Below are 19,079 nucleotides of genomic sequence, written 5' to 3'. Positions count from 1 at the left end.
TTTGTAATGGAAACAAAAGTATCTGTAATGCTGTCCTCCTTTCAACTTCAGAGCTTTGGTCACTTGTAGGTATTGCTGTGTTTTGCTTACCAGATCTATATCGCTAAGACAATGTTATCTCTGCAGGGAAGATGCAGAGAGGAAAGCTCCACAGAGCAAACCAAGGGACAGTTTACTGGAAGAGCCAGCCTTTCTAAGTGGCATGTTTTGGGAGAAGGCTTCAGAGTATCTTTATAAAACCATAATGGACATGAGAAAGTCCAGAATGCATCCTGGAGGAGAGGGGTCTTAACTTGGATATTCTGCACTTGAGAGGCAGTTTTGATGCCCTTAAGGTTCTTGCATTCAGCCCATCTTTACTTATAAAGAAACTTCCTAGGAACTGGAATATGGTCGATACATTCCTTGTGTACAAAGGGTTCTCTTGAGATATACTAGCAAGTAGTCAGTTGTGAACACACACAAAATTAATAATGCAGTGACATCACCTATGTTAGTTCTGTGCTGAGTCGCACTCTACTTCTGCCGAACACCCCCATTCTAAATATAGCTTATCCATAAGTAGAGTCTGTTTAAAACCAGGATAAATGTATGGGTGTGTGTGCTGTGCATTTGTCATCATAGCGGTCAGCTGTCCCTGATTTTGCAAAATCTGTCGGCTGTCCCTGATTTTTGCTTCGTACTTTTGCCCAGTCCCTCATAACATTTTTTTTTCTAGTAATCTCTGAAAATTACAGTAGGTCAGCAGTGTCAGATATTACAGTTTCATACTTCAGAAAATGTGCTGTTGCCAAACCTATTCAATTAATGTTTTGAGTGAATTGGAGTAATACTTAAACATTGTCCCCGATAATTTTGACTTTGTCCAGAACTCTTGTGCCAAGAGTTTGAGAGATATATTTATGGAATGTTACATTAGAGTAGTTTCACTGAGATTGTTTTAAAAAAAAATAAAAAAATACAAAATGCAGTGCTGGTCCACAAACACAAAGCACTTTTACATTAATGTTTGTAGGATCATAGGTAAGTAATAGGCTTAGATGCCTTTGCAGGCCATTTTAAGTCTAGCCAATTTCCCTTCAAACAAAAGAATCAAACCCTGTACTTTGTGTTCATGAGGTAAACACCTTAACCATTATGCCAACGATTATAAGGTTTGATGCAGTACCTTTTATTAGACCGCCATGAAGTAACAGTAAAGACTGTGTCAGTCATTAAGAGTTATCTCATCACCTCTGTGTTGCAGTGCTTTGAGTTTCTTTAGTGCAGAGGTAGATGCGGCTTACTTTTAGCAATACATTTAGGCCATTTCCTCATTGAACAAGTTCATGGAAACTGAAAAAAATGTATGAATAGGATAAAAATTGTCAAAAATAGCAAGTAGTTATACTTGGATGCTAAGATAGCACAGAAAGTGGGAAGTTTACAGATGTCACTGGATGAATGCAGCAAGGACTCTAGACATAATGAGTGTTTAAAGCTAAAGAACCCGTCGCGACAATCTCTTAGAGTGGACACAAAACATACTAAATCATGCTGGTTAGGTATTAAATTTCTGTGCAATATATTTTAAAAGGTGAAGAAGTCCTATGAGAGACATTGTTGTAGCATTCTTCAGACATAGAAAACATTGTTACGCATAATGGGAAACACTGACAGCATGCAGTAGAGAGAGTTGAGATGGTAGTAATCCTGGGGTTTAAATTTATTTACTACATACCCTAACCATTTGTAGGCTTTTGCAGTGATGCTGACTACTGATTACTTAGATGAGAGTGCCCAAAACTGTTTTAGTGACTGCGTCACTTGCTATTTAATGATGGGGAAAAAGAATTAAATATCGTCTCTGGAGAAGAGGAACAGGGCTCGTATAACAGAACATTTGATTAAGTCACACTGCTAAATCCAACAAGAAGACATTTCATAAAAAAAGCTAATGGGCGACTGTCTTCATGATAGTGTGCCTGAGATAATTTTGGGAAATGCCAAACTGTGTTCTTTCACAGAAAGAGTAGTAAGCAAACAATGCACCTTGCCAGCAGATGTGGATGGTAAAAACTGTGTCAAATATATAACAAGTTTTGATAAGTATAAATAGATGTGGACATAGCGGATAATGCTGTTTAGGTAGAAGCAGCACATATGGCAACTGTTCTATGTAAATTGAAGCTTTTTATAAAAAAAAAAAAATACTTATTTTGCTTTCTGCTAATCTAACAGTGTGCCTTTGGAGGTGAAGACCTTTTTGATATTTGACAGCATTTATAAAAAATGCAAGAAATAAGAGTTTTTTTTCTGGGATATAATACTGTTCTGTTGGTCTTTCTAAGTATGTTTCTACAAAGTATCACTGCTCATAAGCTTGAATAACAGCTTGGATATTATCTTTGATTAAGCAGATTTATTCCACATGAATTGGTGCATAAGTGTGCCCAAGAGACCCACAGTATTGTCTTTGTGTTCGTTTCATGTAAATACTGTTGCCGTTCTCATTATTTTTTGTATTAGAAACAATTTAATGTTTGTGCTCAGTGCTGTACCTTTACATGAGTTACGGTACTCAATGTGTGCTGAAACAAAGAAGGTTTTTTTGTACTTATTATTCTTTCTGTGTCTGTCATCCTGTGATATGCAATTTGTGTGTGATGTTTGTATGAACAAGATAGGCTGGGAATAAAAGAAAAAAATATCAGTATTTGCTTGCTGCATTTAGGAAATGGTTTCTTGTTGTCTTAGCAACCAGGGATTCATATCTGAATCAAAAGGAAATGCAGTGTGGAATGTAATAGAATAGGATCTCCCTTTTGCATGGCTAGTATGACAACAGCTTATTGTGTTGTCACGGAAACTTGGGGATATCAGCTACTATTCATGGTTGGCTTGGAGTTGTAGAGCTGTATACAGTTCTGTCTTATGCCGTGTGAGCAAGGTCTTGGTTGACATTCTTATTTCTAGCAGCACAAGTTGAACATGTCAGCATTTTTAAGACGACAGAATTGGGTGTATTATGTCACCATTGAGTGCCTTCAGCTCAATGACTTTGCATTAACTGACGTGTCAGCAGGATGCATGACTCTCCTGTATCTGCAGTGCATGAAAGTCTGCCGTGTGAAGAGGAAGGAGTTAAACTGTGCAAAGCAGAGACACTTGGAACTGCAGAATTCAAATTATTGAACAGATCTTTAAATAGGAATTCTGTAGTGCAATTAAAATGAAATGGGACCAGACAGTATGTGCATTTAGGAGTACTCGTATGGAAATGAGTACTCTCTAACATTGCCGGGTTCTTATGGATTCAGGCCTGAGATTGTGTACACACAAACATCAGTAGTATTGTCATGCCAAGGTTTTCAACATTGCTCATGAATGTTGTTATAAAGTGTGAGACTTTTCCCATTGTTAGCTGGTGTCCAGACTTGTATGTTTTATAGATACATCTTGCCTCATTAACAGTAGCACCATTACTCTCAATTCCATCCATAACAGTTTGCAAGATCACTTGTTGCCGTAAACAATTCTTGAGTAGTTCGACGTTTCAGCACTATCTCCTTGAGTTCCTTCTTAAGCTGCCTTTTTGTAACCATCCTTCTCTTCTTTCAATTCAAAACTGATTGTTGTTGTATGTCCGCACGTCTTTCAGGTTTTTTTAAGCTGTCACTGTTGTGCGTTTACAAGTCTTTCAGTTTTTTCAGGTTATCACTTAGTATTCCATTTGTTGCACGTTTTTCCTCAAACCTGCACGTTGTTTCATATCATGTTGGTGTTTTTCCTTTTTTTTTTTTTTTCTAAAATTAAGATAAGCCACATTTCCTTACTTGTTCATTACATCAGTCCCCCAGAAGCAAATTTGTCTTCAGGTAATTTCCCAACTGTGAATCCATGCTGCATTTAATTGGCATGTAGTTAAGTGTTCCGTAACTTTAACTGCCTTTTAGATTTCTGTCCACATCCTGCTCTCAGTTTTGTGAACTGGAACTGCATTTCACTTCTTCCAGACCTGAGGAACCATTCCTTCTTCTAGTAATTTATTAATATAATTTGTAGGTTGTTATTCTAGTCTCATACTTTTTTGAAATCTGGTTTGAGTCCCATAAACGTCTGTTGTCTCTTCTCGTCTGAAAGAACTTGGTTCAACTGTATCTAGACAATCCATTTATCTCTCCAGTAACCTTATCATTGAAAATAAGCCGAGGTAGGCATTCATTATTTTTTGCCTTTTTTTCTGTCACCATGTACTCAGTTCTCCTCCATCTTAACCTACACACACACACACTTTGATTAACTTAAGAATTCCCTAGTTTAAGAACTAAAACAGAGAAGCTGTCACCTTGTATTGTAGTTTTGTTTTTGGCAATTTGTAGTACTGGATCAGAGTATGATTGTGATATGAGGTTGGTGAGTTTTGAACCTAGCATGAAGTGTGTTTCTGATTGTAAAAGCTTAAACAGTGTGGAATCTAAAAAGAGGTCAGCTCTTTGTTTTATGGGATGCCAAATACCTTTTGTAACGGTATGACACTGACGATCTTGCTTGAATGAGTTTGTAAGAAGTGTCCATGTTTTGTTGGAAGTGGTTTGTAAAACATTTTATATTGTGTTTCTCTTGGAGGCAGCAGCTATTGAGGGAAGGGACATATTCTAGCTAATGATAATTCCTCTGGGCTGAGTTTCTACTCTACCCCCCCCCCCCCCCCGAAATTGCTGCCAGTGCACAAATATTAAATGTACCATCAATGATTTCCTCTTCCAAAAGAAATTGCACAGTTCAATACCGGGGTGGAGAAATCGATGTTAAACTTGTTTAGTTTATACTAAACCAAGAGTGGGAAAACAATTTTGCAGGGCATTTGAGCCACATTTATAAAATCCCCTCAACTAAGACAAGTTACTTGCATAGTGATATCAAATCAGATCCTGAAAAGTGATTTAAAACATACAACTAAAATGTATTACAATGCATTTTGTTAAGTACTGGTTAAACAAAGATAGTATGTTTGTATTCGTGCTAGTAGAGTTTTATTAAGTTTTTCTTGCCCTTCTCCAACCACACACACCTTTCTGATATTTTCAGTTTTACTTCATATTCAAAAGCAATTTTCTTTTTTGTGATTGAATAAACTGCTGTCAAATTTCTGTGATGAACATTTAGCTGATTTTTTGAATCAGTTTGAAAGAAATAAGACGCATCACAAAAAATATTCTAAGGCCTACTGATAAGGTCTTCTCACCCATACTCTGAAGAAAAAAAAATACTTTGCCTTTTTTTTTTGATAGAAGGAGTTTAAATGATGTGTAGAAGGACAAGTTGGATTTCTAGGTTAGGTGCAATTGTGTTTATTGAACAAGGTGTACATCTGTTTTGTAGAATTATTGGTCACAGGAGAAAGTCCTTTAGATTCAGGTCATTTCAGTTTAGTTGTGAACTGGAAAGGTAATGCAGTATCACATGCTGTAAAATAGCTAGCTGTCAGTGAGATGTTCCTCCTTCCAAGTGGCTGTCATTCACACACACACATACTCAATGATTAGAGGGAGAAAATTATTCAGGTTATTTCAGTTTACATTTCAGCCAGAAAGGTTATCTGTTATGCCGCATAAAATGCATTTGTTCTTAAGGGAAAAGGTCTCCTGTCTCCAGTGCACTCTGTGATGACAGTAGAAAACATTTTGTTCTGGTTCAGATAATTTTATTTAAATGTCAGACAGTAGACTAGCAACAGGGCCAGATAGAATATGTTGGGTCTTCTTATTTTTATAAAACATGTCCCCTTCAATCTCTTATACATTCTGCCAAAGGAAAAAAAAAACAAGATTGCTAAATTTTATTTTAAATGTCAGAAAGAAATGTTGGCAAGTATGCTGTTGAGACTATGCTAGTTTTCAAGGAATAAATACAAATTCTCCATCTATACCCTTCTGCACAGCTGTGCATGCATGCCTACACAGACACACGCAGTGTGAAAGCATAATAGTTTGTATTCATGTCTAGTTAACATGGCTGGAAATTTCATTTTCAAATCAAGAAGCCATTAATGCCACATAAACAAGTAAAGGCTTATCTAATACACCCAGTGGGGTATGTAGCATTTGCCAGAGTGGGATATTCACTTGTGCTATAGACAGATTTAGTAAAAATCGAACTTTGGTTAAGAGAACACGGACAGAGGTGCAGTAGATTAATGTTGCTGCTTCTCGTCTTTTGGCCCTCTGGTTCAGTCCTGTCCTGACATGCTTTCTTTGTTTTCTTTTTTCTGCCTGGGTGTTTGATGGCTACATTTTTTAGCTCCCACATCCCAAATTCCATTAGGTAAATTGCTTGTAGGTATGCATGAAGTGTAAGACAGTGTGTGTGGGCATCTGATCTCCAGTGGACACATGCACCTTACAGTGTTGGCTGTGCCTGTTGCTTTCTGAGATAAACTCTGCCTCCCTAATCCCCCTGAGTGTGATGAAATCAGTATTAGGGAATACATGACTGAGCAAAGAAAGGAACTATACAACATATAATCAGAACAAACACTAGTATTTCTTTGTGTTCTGAATTTATCTTGTAACTGATTAAGTGTACTGATCGAATTGATCTTTCTCAGGCATGATATGTGGTAGTATTTATAATAGTTGGGGAAACTGGCCTAAGATGCCAAAAAAAAAAACATCCCATACTTTATTAGTGACCGTCATTAGTGTACTATGAAGGTAATTCTCAATCCAGGAAAATTGAGGAGTTTCTTGAATGGCAGGAACTTAAAAATGGAAGTAAGTTTATAAGTGCAAAAGTTATTAGTGACAGCATAACATGGCAACAATACTGCTGTTTATAATGTGCATGAGGTGCGATCTTACATAACATGGCATTAGAAAATGTCTGATTCTCTTGCGGGATGTCATTCAGTCTTTAATGTGGGTATTGAACAAGGACCAGGATAGGAAGGGGGGAGAGGGCTTAATCAAACTGTTAGGAAAGAAAGCATTATGGAGACAATGCAAGGAGTGATGCCACAGACGGTGTTCAGTGATCACTGATCCTTGAGACTGTACTAAACACTTCTCACACGAAAAAACTTAGAAAATATGAGCCGGCTTCAGGAACACAGAAACACTATTTATCCCTGAGACTCTGCCATCATTAACACATGACTTAGAAATAAAAAATGAAATGAAGTCTTGCAGTTTTGGACAGTGGGAAAACAGCAGTGTGTGTAACATCTTCTTTTTGGTCCAAAATTAGAAGTGGACATAAGATGTTCTTCGTGTTTCACTGTTGCAGTCATTACATTTGGGTTATCTGCCTGCAGGTAGCCCTCAGCCAGCCTGAATACCAGAGTCTTGGATTCCTGCGTCGGATGCTGTCTCTTCTTCCATGACATCAGGTCGTCAGGGGTATAAAACATGCAGCCGATGCCATTACATCAGTCTTTCTTGCCGTGCGGTGCCCGAAGCAGAAGCAGTTCGCAAGTGCTGGTCATCCGACTCCTGAAATTTTCATTTTCGAGTTTCAGAACTGAAGTCTTCAAAAAAGCTAAGTACCCCGTTGGGGGTCCTTTTTCTTGCTCTTAACCGATGTCAGTAAAAGTTATCAACTGTCTTACCTGTGGAAAGCAAATACCGCTTAAAGATTTTCATTCGTACTGCATTCCTTACTTACGCCCAGACCACGACGTCCCTTGCTGTCGGTTTTGTGCCTTATTCAACCCTCAAACTATTCGCCGTCTTGTCTTTTTTTGCAGCAAATTATTTTGGTACTCTCTATAACTATCCAGAAATGGCTTCAGTAAGCCATCTGACTACTGATATTCTGAAAATCGTAAGGATAAAGACAGAGACAGGCTGTATAGGTCCAAAACTGCTGACTATGTTTCCGTTAAGCGAGTCGCCAGTTCGCCTGTACTCATTGAGGCGTTTTCACAGCCCCTGAGACCCATTCGGAGTCCGGTATGCCACGAGATGCTTCTTCGACTATGGAACCTGCGGATGTGTCTACCTTGGATGGGTCCGGAGCCGCTGTGCAGGCATCGGCTTCTGAGAGTGTATTCAGGCCTACAGACTTGCACTTTAAACCAACGTCATCTTCTTCATCCAGGCCTAAAACTCGACCCATGCTTAGAAAACCGATGTGCAAACTGCGTGATCAGGCCGATATGCCTAAAAAACAAATGCTTAGAATGGCTGAAGGTCCTTATTGCTTTAATTGGGGAAGCCAGCCTTCCCCCTCTAAGAGACCTAGAACTGATTTTCCTTCTGATTCTTCTGATCAGGATTCTGATATTTCTGTTTCTTCGGATTACCAGGATTTGCCCTTATCTACCTATGAGGATTCTGATGCAGAGTATTCCATTCCCTCTCCTTCCCCTCCAGAGGATTTTTCTTTTGGTGAAACATTGCACATTCTTAGGGAGCATTTCTGCTGGGAAAGCCAGGATTACTCTGACTCCAAAAAGAGGTGTAGGGAATTTTTACTCCTTCCTCAACACAGGCCTTTAGCTATCCCTCCTGTTCTGGACATTGTAGATGATGCTTTCTCTGAATCTAGCCTGCCCCCAGACACTTTACCTCCAGCTCCAAGAAAACCTGACAGGTATTAGAGTACCTGACTCTCACAAGTTCCTCTTCTTTAAAGTCCTACTGGGGATCCAGAGACCATTCCCCAAGGTCCAAAGGGCATTAAGGCTACTGCTGCCAAAAATCCTACCCCTTCTGTTAGAGATTCTAGAGCCTTGGACAGATGGGGTAAGAAGGTATACACTTCTGCTACTTTGGTCATTAGGGCTTTAAATTGCCAGTTTCATATGTTAAAGTACCAGCAGCATATTATGGGATTACTTAAACAGAAAATGATGTTGAATTCTGACTGTGCTGAACACACACAGTTACAGAATTTAATGCATTCTGCTGAACAAGTTGGTAAACATACTTTGCAATGTGGTTTTGATTCTTTAGAAGCATCTTGCAGGGCTGCTGTCACTGGGTCTGTACTTAGAAGGCATGCTTGGCTTAAGGAGCAAAACTTGCCAGATCCTGTTGAAGCTAAATTACTGGATGCTCCCTTAAACCAAGACCGCCTGTTTGGCAACAAAGCAGAAGTCGTCCTCAAAAAGATGGAGGAAAAAGCTAAATCTATGTAAACTGTTAGATTTCCTTCAAGTTCAGCCTTCCAGATTTAGTAGGCTTTGGCCTTTAAAGAATTGGTCCTTTCCAGTCTCTTCCAGGCCTTCTCAGTCCAAACCCAGGAACAGCAGACCACTTAGGATACAGTCTCAGGCTAGGCACAGGCCTAAGCAGTGGGGGGCTCCCACTTCCAAAGCACCAAGTAGTAAGACACCCTCCTATGGAAAAATGTCACAATGACTTAAACTTAACCCTCCCAAACCCTGCTCAACTGCCTGCTCCTTTAGGACGGAAGCTCGCCCTGCATGCAAAAAACTGGGAACTCATTACCCAGGACAAATGGGTTTTAAATATAGTTAATCAAGGATACAGATCCCAGTTCCACACCCTACCACCCCCAAACGGTTGGACAGACCTGCCCCCAAATCAGTGGGCAAAGGCTCAACAGCAGGTTCTCTATCTTCTAAGTATCAGGGCTATTCAACTTGTCCCAGCAGAAGAAAGGAGACAAGGTTTTTATTCAAGACATTTCCTGGTACCCAGAAAAGACAGCTCCTGGCGTCCTATCCTGGACCTCTCTATTCTAAACACCTTTTTGGTAATCCCAAAATTCAGAATGCTAACACTTCAACAGCTGCTTCCTATGCTAGGCAAAGATGCCTGGTTGGCAACCTTAGACTTAAAGGAAGCTTGCCTACACATTCCAATAAGGTAATCTTGCAGGAAATTCCTATGCTTCAGGGCAGGCTCCATGCATTGTCAGTTATCTGCACTTCCCTTTGGCTTATGTACTGCACCCAGGGTATTCACAAAGTGTCTAGCTCCAGCCATTGCATTTTGCAGACAGAGAAATATTCAAATATACCCATACCTGGACAATTGTCTGATTCAGGCAGAAAGCCAGGACTTGCTATTAAAACATCTGGCATTCATACAGAAACTTCTATCCTCACTGGGGTACACCATAAACGAAAATAAATATCACCTAGTACCCTGCCAACAGATTGTATTCCTGGGAGCAAGATTGAACACAACTTCCCAGATGGCTTTCCTCACTCCAGAGAAACAAGTTTATTTGACAATCTACTTCAAACTACTGGCCACAAAGACCCAGCTATCTGAAAGGAAAATTCTGCAAGTCCTGGGGTTCATGGCCTCTTGCATTCTACTAATTCCATATGCAAGACTGCATATGAGGAATCTACAATGATATCTAAAAAGCCTATGGTGTCTACATTCTCAGGACCTGGAGTCAATGATTCCTGTCATTCCTTATATAAAGACAAAGTTCCTTTGGTGGGCAGAGGCCTGCTACCACAACAAGGGGCTCCCTTTCACTCTACCCCCTGACGCCCAAACCCTAACAGATGCATTAGACTATGCACGGGGGGCTCACTTGTCAGGGCAGTGCATTAAGGGCAAATGGAACCCGAGTCAGATGCACCTGCAGATCAACCAAAAAAAAGTGTTAGCTGCACAGAATTCCCTGACAGCCTTCAAAGACCACATCCTTCCAGGACAATTATTGGTAAAGACAGACAACACCACAGTTATGTGGTACATAAACAAGCAGGGGGGAACCCACTCTTACCCTCTCTGCAGACTAGCCATGGCTCTTGGAACACAGTCTTGAGCCACCAAGTGCATCTACAAGCTCACTTCCTGCCAGGCAAGCTAAATTCACTGGCAGATGACCTAAGCAGAAATCTCATGGACCCACATGAATGGAAACTGGAACCAAAAATATTCAACCTCTTGAGGAACAAATGGGGGACTCCAGAGATGGACCTGTTTGCTTCCCCTTAGAACTACCAATTAGATAAATTCTGCACAAGGACTCCCCACAGTCAAGCTTGGAAAGTGGATGCCTTGTCCTTTACCTGGGAAAGCCTCTCAGTTTATGCCTTTCCCCCTCTGCCTCGCCTCTCGAAGGTTCTGCTAAAGATCAAACAGGACAAGCCAAGGACAATACTGATTGCACCAGACTGGCCACGCTAGCACTGGTACCCCCTCTTGCGCAGTATGATACTGCTGGAGCCATGGCACCTACCTCAGACACCTTCCCTGCTGTCCCAGCAAGTGGGCCAGATTCTGCATCCTCAGTTTCAAACCCTGAACCTTGCAGCCTGGCTAATTCCTTGAGCTCTCCAATAGTATCCCTCAGTAACCAGGTGCTAGATGTAATTTTGGAAGCAAGGAGGCCTAGTACTAGAAAATCTTATGCTGAAAAGTGGAAAAGATACTGTTCTTAGAGCCAGACTTAGGGGATGGGCACAACGGTGCCCAGCTTACCTCATATTCTACAGTACTTAACAGAAATGCTCCACAAGGGCCTATCCTTCTCGTCAATTAATATTCATGCCTCTGCCAATTCAGCACATTATAATACTGAACCACCCCTCTTCTCTCACCCCCTGCTAAAGAAATTCCTCGGAGGGGCGAGCCTCTACTCCAGCCTGGGACCTTAATTTTGTATTGGAAAAGCTCACGCTCCCTCCATTTGAACCAGCTGCAACTCCAGAGTTGAAATTCCTTTCTTGGAAAACAGCCTTCCTTCTAGCCATCACTTCAAGCAAGAAGAGTGTCCGAATTACAGGCCCTCCTGGCAGTGGAGCCCTTCATTATCTTCCATGCAGACAGGTTTCCCCCAGGACCAATCCTTCCTTTATGCCTAAGGTGGTGTCTAGTGTGGCCCTAAATCAGTCCATTCATTTGCTTACTTTTTTCCCGAATCCACAAAACAAAGAAGAACAAATACTGCAGTCTTTGAATGTGCACAGACAACTTTGATTTTATTTGCACAGGACTAAGCCTCTCAGAAAATCTGAACAGCTGCTAGTTGGCTTTGCTGCAGGGGCAGAGGAAAGGCCATTTCAAAGCAAACCATTTCTAAATGGATAGCCCATTGCATTCATTTCTGCTATAAACACCATGGAAAACCTACCCCACAGGGGATTAGATCACATTCCACCAGGGCTGCATCTACCTCTACAGCCTTCCTCAGAGGAGTCCCTACCAGGTACATCCTATAAGCTGCTACCTGGAGCTCTGTACATACCCTCACCAAGCATTAACACATGCCTATTTTTTCTAAATCCAGAGCTGGTTTTGCCACTGCAGTCTTGCAGGGGTTAATAGCTGGTCCTAATGCTCTCTAACTTCCTCCTCCCTTCCTTAGCTTTGGGAATCAACCCAAATGTAATGACTGCAACAGTGAAACACGAAGAACATAGTACAGTTGTGTACACTTACCATAAATGTAGATGTTCGAGTGTATTCACTGTTGCAGTCCTGGTTTACCCTCCCTCAAGCCCCCTGACTTCTCTTGGCTCTACCTTTCCTTCTTGTTTGGTGTATTTAAGCTTTCTGGTGTATTTGCTTTTTGATGGAGGTGTAACGTAACATATAATTGCTTCCCATTGTGGGGGCACCTGACATCTGGGGCAATAAAAACTGATGTAATGGTGTTGGCTGCATGTTTTATACCCCTGACGACCTAACGTCATGGAAGAAGAGACAGCATCCGATGCAGGAATCCAAGACTCTGGTATTCAGGCTGACTGAGGGCTACCTGCAGGCAGATAACCCAAATGTAATGACTGCAACAGTGAATACACTTGAACATCTACATTTATGGTAAGTGTACACAACTGTACTTTGTACTGTCAGCTTTTCAGTATTACTTTTCAGACTGTACAATAATAACAGTAACATGGGATGAACCAGACCACATAGCAGTGACAACCTGATGCTGTGGTGATTGTAAAGATGATATATATTTAAAAAATATGTACCATATGTTATCCAGTCCCTTTTCAGAAGCCAAAACACATCACCTTTGCAGTACACACTTTGAAATATTATGCGTTTAAGTCTGTCAAGCATTTACATACCTTATTTTTAATAGTCTGAATGTTTATCTTTAGATATTTTTTTATTTTGTAGTTTACTAGATGTGTATTAAGGTGAAGGCTAAAAAACAAAAAATAAAGTAGCATAGCCACATGCCCCATTTCCTTAAAATTATACAAATTGACTGGAGCCCATTATCCTTAACGCCAGGCATGAATTTCCAGGTACCCATCCAACTGTAAAGGTGTACTTTAAAGGTTGTTAGGGAGGTGCTCTACTTGATGTTCAGGAGCAGTCTGCTCCAAAAGTGAGTGATACATTAGGTAAGAGGTCAGTCATGTCAGCTGGCATTGTTGATCTAACAATAGAGATTTATCTCCCTGGACTTGGGTATTAGGTGAGCTGCTTGATCTCTGATGGCGAAGATAAAAAGGTAAAGGGTCTTTCATAGCACAAAATGCTAGTTAAGGATTTCCTCCCAGGAAGCCTGTAAGATCTTGACTATGTAGTTTGATAGAAATTTTAGTCTTTTGAGGTAACACAAATGTCTTAAACCAGTGGCAAATTTTGTTGAACCCACTCCACCCCCTGGATAGAAGAATCACATTCGCATCAAGGGTCATTTGAAATTATGTTTGCATTAATTGATTTAGCTTTTGATTTGAACTTTTTGATCATGTGACATGACATAATTAGGTGTTTAATGTTTCTGAGTGGGTGGTGCATTATTTTCTAAAGGTGTGTCTATGCTTTGTTGTTTTTAAGAGACAAAAGTGCCACTTTTAATGAAAAATTGCTAGCCTCATTTTATGGTGTCTTCCTTATATGCATTTGAAGGCCTTCTGGTGCCACTGGAGCATTGTGGACCTCAAACATAGTTTAGAGCATGGTGCTAAATTATGTTTATAGATTCATAATGTTGACATTTGAAACTAATTCAGCAGATAGATGGGAAAAGCATTTGCTGCTGCAAGCCTAGTGGTTATAATATCATTAATGGGAATTTATCACTGCACATCATTTTAAGTGCTTAAATTACCTCTGTTGTAGCCTTCCTGTTCTGACTGCAGTTTATCATATGGAATTGCTGTATAAACCAATCACAATACTAACATTAGCAATTAAATTTATCTCACACTTGCCTACAGTTGGCATCATGATTTTGTTTGTTGTGTAGACATTCCCTGGAAGAAGAGAGAGTCGTGTGCAATTGCATTGTATTCCAAGACCATGAAAAACTGTATTATATGCAAAAAAAGCAGTGTCTCCTTCAGTCAAAACAAGAGTAAATACATAATGAGCAGAAACCTTCTGCTAGCACTGTTGAATTTCACAATTATTTTGTGTACCGCATGCTGCTTGCATAAACCCTTTAAACTTTGAATGGGTGTATGAGCATTGTGTATGAATGACAGGCATGTGTGCACCACATGCCCAAAATCTAAAAATGGAGAACACGGAAAAAAATGGAGGCGTGATCAAAACGTCTGCAGTCTTGTCGGGCAGTGCACAATTACAGAAAGTAACATGCCTAAAAGAAAAGGCATTTGAAAGTAGACATGACTGCATTCATATGTATCAACCTCTTAGAGCAAGAAATCAGGATAAAGCCATAAATAAAAGTGAGACAAATGCCCAAAAATAGAGAGAATGTTTAAGTACTGCTCTTACAAACTTAGAAAGTTGATAGAATAACAGATTTTGCATTATCATGAATTTTCTGAAGGGTATGAAGTCTGAAACTCAAATGTCTGTCGTTATTTTCTAACTTCAAGTCTTTAATAATTTGCCAGAAAACTACAATTTTATGAAAATGGACCAAAAATGTGAGGTAAACATCTGGACATTCTGGGAAAGTCTGTACAGTTGGGAGTTGAGTTCATTCAGGACAATGCAAGAGTGCAGAAAGGAATGAAGGATGTTCCATAAGAAAAGGTATTCAAACAAGTAGAATATGGACAGAGGCAAAACCCCTCACTGCCATTATGATCAAATGCTGTAACCCTCTTCCATTCTACCTGCAAATCTTAACAAAGGCCCTTGTACTTTAAGCTCTGTGAGAAGACCTCGTTATGCGAGTGGTCATCCGCTCTGTGTAGAATGTGAAGTGTTGCAGCGGTATACAAAATGATAGTACCATGGCTGTAAAAGGTTATACAGAATCTCCTAGGCTGCAGGGATAGAAAATATAAACAACCATGTAGCGCTGTAGTTCAAGTGGGTGTCACAACTGCCTGCTTCAATAGTGCCTCTGTATTTCTACATATCTTAAGTTTATAGGTATTTGCTTGTCATGGGGTTTGAATGTCTACTGAGTAGCCTAGACAAAGCAGCCCAAAAGACTTTCAAGTGTAATAGCAACCTAATAATTTAGCTAGTATATAGCTGTCCTGTCAAGGATAGGCACATTACATACCCCAGGGGTGAAGTCATGGTTATCCATTTAATCATCAAGACTGGATTTACGTGTGGTTAAGGTGTTGCATGTGCTGTAGAAGAGTGACTGCAGACTTTTGCTGTCTCTTGTTTCCCTGAACAGGCTTTATTAACTTTTCAGATGCTTCATTGCTGATGCTAAATGCATATCATGCAATAGTCCCAGCACAGTAAGCATTCCATTGTAATCATATTCTTCAGTACGTTCTTTTTCACCAAAACATAAATATATTATTTATGTTGGACGCTTACGCACAAACCTAAACAATGAAAACTGTTATGCTCGGTATGGAAAGTGTTTTTCCAGAGCTTGTATAACATTTCCTATTACGGCAGAAAACAGTACTCATGCTTTATAGGTAGCTACTCACACTCGATAGAAGTAATTATCAAGGAGCTGAGATCATGAGAATACAAAGTTTAAATTTCATTTCATCAAACTGTGGGGCTGACTTTTCTTTAAACCTAGAAGTCTCATTACACAGCGCAAGAAGTGATGAGTTCCAGACCCGAGATGGTCTCTACATGTTATAAATCTGCCTTCCCTATTAGAGTTATTATTCCGAGTGTTTGCAGAGAAGCTCTTTCTGTTAACTGTTTGAAGGAAGTTAACATTTCAAACAAAGCTTCTTTGAGTAGACAATGTTTGAGTGATTCATCGCAGCTTACTTACACTGGTTATGTATAAGGTAACTAAACACAAAATACAGGTGCAATGCTGTCAGTCTTTTCTAATATAAATACTGTAAGGCTGTCATCCTCTTTGCCAGATATTTTTATTACTCACCAGTAGTTTAGTCTCATAACTCGATTACATTATAAAATTACTAATTGCATTATGTTATTTGTGTAATTAGAGCAGAAAAAATTGAATCATTACTACTGGTTACTTATTTGGAATAATAAAAATAAACACTTTGTTTTTCATTAAACATGTATGTATTAAGGTAGCATGTAAAATGTAATACATAATTTAATAAGAATGAACATTTGCATGTTTTTGGCTGTATGGTCATAATGTGTGTCGGCATTTGCTTGCTTCAAATGTAATTACTTTATATTTTAAAACGTGAATAGGAAATTTGTTTATTGGACACAATATGAATCCCATGTTGGAATACTGTTATATAAAGTCAAGTTCTTTGCATTCTCTGCTAGTTTTATCACTTAAACTGAAAAAAATGTCTGTGTTCCACGTTTTTAGTGATATAACTTGGAAAAGCTATGAGGCTTATTTCTGTGTAACAAATAAAACGCAGTATCATAACTGTCAGTTTTTATACTTCTGGCTAAGCCTTCTTTGTTCACTTGCTTTCAGACCTGTCACTGTTACATGAATTAAGCTAGTATAAGGCAAAGTTCAGTGGCTTTGGGAAGATGAGAGTTCGCGCAGGATCTATGAAATCAGCCTTCTGGACAGAATTGCATAACAGCCGCAATGTGTACTTTGAGAGATATAATTCTTGTTGATAGTGTGTTGAACATTTGTTCTAAAAAAAAGTTTAAAATGTGATGAGGAATAATAGTGAAGAAATGTCTGCCAAAAAGTGAAGAAGTTTTTGCAACCTGAGGTGAGAAGTATAGGTGAAAGGATGTGGAGGTTAGGACCTCACAGGAAGAAAAGTTCAGAAGGGGCAGAAGAACCGATACTAAGCCATGTTTTTTTTTTTTTTATAAAGAATAAATTCTCAAGAAGAATGACTATCAAGAGTAGGGAAAATGTATTCTTTTAATCCGAGTATTAGATTCTGTTATCTTGAGCACCAGAAGTGTCATAAAAGTAAAAGTGAAAGTTAAAAAAAGATCATCTCCAAGGTTTCTGATTCGCAAAGCTGACTGTAGGAGGTTGGTAGCTCCCAAAAGGTGCATTGACATGTGCAACATGAAATAGATCATTTTACGCTTTGCTCAAAGTCTAATTTTTTCTCACATTATCATTCAGTAGCCGTCGCACTTTATGCATGCAGGCTAGAAATGTGCAAGTGGTTCCAGATCTAAAATTATTATTATTTTTGTATTGTATTTTGTCATTGATTTTTTTAAGATACCTTGACCTTAGAGTGAGAATATCTAAAAGGGAATGCAAAGGCTCAACACGAAGATTGCTGACAGACTTGAGTGCGACAAAGGCGCTGATTTCAATTCAAAATCTCTAGGAAATGCATTAATTCCCAACTATGTCAACACTTAAGCTAAGTCCTTACCATAACCATGATATTTGCGCTGTTGGAGTCTCTCTGTAAATACTGAAGTTGTAGTTTGATGCAGTGTTTTTGAACTTAAACAAAGCATTTGATTCTATTGGACCCTATGGAGGTATCATCTTTCTCTAAGTGATACTGAATGGTTCAAAACCTGTCTGGAAGAAAGCTACCATTGGTCTGATGGATGGGTTCTGTCTCACAACTATTGCCTTGAACTGTTGCAGTCTTTCAGGGTTCGATAATTGGGCTCCTCCTTTTTAACTCTTTATGAGATGTTCTACCATTGTAAAGAAATAAAACTGGTACACCATGCTAATGAATCTACCATAATTCTGGCAAATTATTCAGTTCCTGCAGGCAATGCCAAACTTTAGGCCAGCTTTGTTTCACTGCCTTTCTGATTTAAAGTTATGTAACTTCATATTATACAATTCCTCCCCTAAAACGTGCACGCTGATTGGCCAGCCCAACCAGCGTGCCCGTTTTAAATCCCTCAATATACTAACGGAAAAAGGTCCGGTCGCCCGGACTTTTTCCGTTAGTATAAAACACTGTCTCGCTATGTTAAAAGAGTTTAACATAGCAACACAGGTTTAAAAAAAGCAACGGAGATCTCCGTTGCTTTTTTTAAAGCTGTCTCACTATGTTAAACTCCTTTAACATAGCGGCACAGTGTGTAAAAAGCAACGGAGATCTTGCGATCTCCGTTGCTTTTTTTTAAAGCTGTCTCGCTATATTAAATGGGTTTAACATAGCGAGACAGTTTTAAAAAAAGCAACGGAGATATCCGTTGCTTATTTTAAAGCTGTCTCGCTATGTTAAACCCATTTAACATAGCGGGACAGTTTTAAAAAAAGCAACGGAGATCGCAAGATCTCCGTTGCTTTTTACTGTTTCGCTATGTTAAATGGGTTTAACATAGCGAGACAGCTTTACAATAATCAACGGAGATCTCCGTTGCTTATTTTAAAGCTGTCTCGCTATGTTAAACCCATTTAACATAGCGAAACAGTGCTTTGCCCACAGCTCTGATGTACTGCGTGAGGCATCGCGGTACATCAGAACTGCTGCAGAATACCAGACAGCTGCGGAAGGGCAGTAAAGAGGCATTATACAATGCCATTATTTAAGAAAAGTAATTTCTTTTCTTAAATAATGTCATTGTATAATAGCAATAACCCACTTCTGGGTGTGGGTAATGCTGTATTTACCCACGGTTGGCTTTGTTTGGTCCCTCGGGCTTCGCCCTCGGGACCAAACCACGCCAACCGTGGGTAAATCCAGCATTACCCACACCCAGGCGTGGGTTATTGCTATATTAACACTGGTATTACCAAAACTTTGCTGTTCTCAAGCAAAAGCCAAACTCCACGTCATTCTCACATCACTATCATATCAAAATACAATGCCAGCGACTCCATAACAAAAGACAAGCCTGCTTTAACTTTTTTGTACATTTCACAAATTGTGGAGGTAATCCCTG

The 19,079-nt window shown here is 39.5% G+C and overlaps 1 protein-coding gene across 19 annotated transcripts in view; it reads left to right on the top strand.

Annotated features, from left to right (window-relative positions):
* LOC122789306 (calcium/calmodulin-dependent protein kinase type II subunit gamma) overlaps window positions 1–19,079 on the top strand; it is a 2,351,533-nt gene that overhangs the window by 1,454,491 nt on the left and 877,963 nt on the right. The window lies entirely within an intron of this gene.

The sequence above is a fragment of the Protopterus annectens genome, chromosome 14.part0 (genome assembly GCF_019279795.1).
Source record: "Protopterus annectens isolate FY-2018-M chromosome 14.part0, PAN1.0, whole genome shotgun sequence".
Lineage (NCBI taxonomy): Eukaryota > Metazoa > Chordata > Ceratodontiformes > Protopteridae > Protopterus > Protopterus annectens.
This window is presented reverse-complemented; position numbering and strand designations above follow the sequence as displayed.